General features: G+C 45.8%; 1 non-coding gene across 1 annotated transcript; it reads left to right on the top strand.

Moving 5' to 3' along the window:
• The first annotated feature begins 579 nt into the window (after positions 1–579).
• Positions 580–685, top strand: LOC125608501. The gene has a single exon (XR_007339391.1). It is a non-coding gene; the product is annotated as a small nucleolar RNA R71 (small nucleolar RNA).
• Positions 686–1,551: the final 866 nt, after the last annotated feature.

Raw genomic sequence — 1,551 nt, 5'->3', positions numbered from 1 at the left:
TGTGTTCAGATTGTTGTAGGCGGAGTCTATTTTACCGTTGAAATCCATGGTGATTTGTTGTTGTCCCAACAGTACTCGATCAAGCATCTTTTCGATCTTGCTTTCCTGAGTCTGGGGTGGTGGATTTTGGTAGTAAGAGTTCGAGTAGCTCTTGCTGTTGTTGAAGGGTTTGAAATTGTGAATTTTGGTTACTTCTTTGGCCATTTCCAAAAGTTTTTGTTTCCGCCCTGGTTTCCAAATTTCTGGAATCCGGTACCTCCGACGTAGTTCACATTTTCTTCTCCTTCCGTAGCTGCTACTTCTCCTTCAGCTGAACAGACTTGCTTCTTAAGAAGCTGGTGCACCACATCTAACTTAGCTCTTACTTCATCCATCTGTTCCTTCCCGATAGAGGCTACAGACTTCTTCCGTTCAGAGTCAGTGTTTTTGGTGCTGCTGCTGTTAGCAAGGTTTTCGATAAGTCTCACAGCTTCCAACGGATTCCGAGTAGTGAAGTTTCCTTCACTCGCCGTATCTAGGGCCATTTGATACTGTAAGGCCAGACCTCGGAAGAAAGTGCTTAGCTGCTGCACTTCGTTAAATCCGTGGTGTGGACAGTCTCGCTGGAAGAACCTAAATCTAATCCACGCATCTTTGAAGGACTCTCCAGCCTTCTGCGAGAATGTGGAAATTTTGTTCCGAACTTCTTCAGTGCGCGACTCATCGAAGAAGTTTCGTAAGAAAGCATTCTTGATGTCGCTCGAGGATGTTAAAGATCCTGTGGGTTGCTGCCTAAGCCAGTGCATCGCTTCTCCATTCAGCGTGTATCTGAAGTGCTTGCACAGCAGGTAATCTTTGGGAACTCCTTCCATCCGAATAGCAGCGATTAGATCCTCGAACCGTTCCAAATGGTCCATAGGATGCTCGTGCGGTAACCCAGAGTAGGGTATCTGCGACACGAGAGTGTAGTATTAAGGCTTCAGCTTGAAATTCTGCTTCTGGATCTCCGGAAGTCGAATAGCTGATCTGTTGGAATAGTACTCATCTGGGCGATTGTAGTCGGCCAGTGGTTTCGATCGAGCGTCCTCATCTACAGGTTGAGCAGCTTTTGTAGCATCAGCATCAAGGATTACAGTTCCCTGAGCATCTATTTTCTGACCTGTTGCATTACGCAGATGACCGGCCTGGTCATACAAGTTTTCGTTCTCGTCCTGAGTTAGAATAATAATGTTTACCATTTTTGACGACACGGTATCGATCGACATACGCGGTGTAGTATCGATCATTGTCGAACGATTGGGATCGATCGACGTTGATGGTCTAGTGTCGGTCGACGGTTGGTTGTGCGTATCGATCGATGACGAAATGGTTGCGTCGAGCGATGTGGAACGTTGACCTCTACGGATGGTGCGTTTCAAATGAGCAGGATCGTCTGAGAACAGCAAGTCTTTCTCCTTGTTGCTTCTGGTACCGCTGGGCATGCACCTGAAAAGACAAGAAAAAGATTATTAGAAAGGGGGTAAAGAAAAGAAAAAAATTAATAAAACTAAATCTAATGGCGATCAAAGCTCC

Source organism: Brassica napus, chromosome A4, assembly GCF_020379485.1.
Source record: "Brassica napus cultivar Da-Ae chromosome A4, Da-Ae, whole genome shotgun sequence".
In the NCBI taxonomy this organism is placed as follows: Eukaryota; Viridiplantae; Streptophyta; class Magnoliopsida; order Brassicales; family Brassicaceae; genus Brassica; species Brassica napus.
The sequence above is the reverse complement of the archived record's forward strand: the minus strand, read 5'-3'. Positions and strand labels throughout refer to the sequence as shown.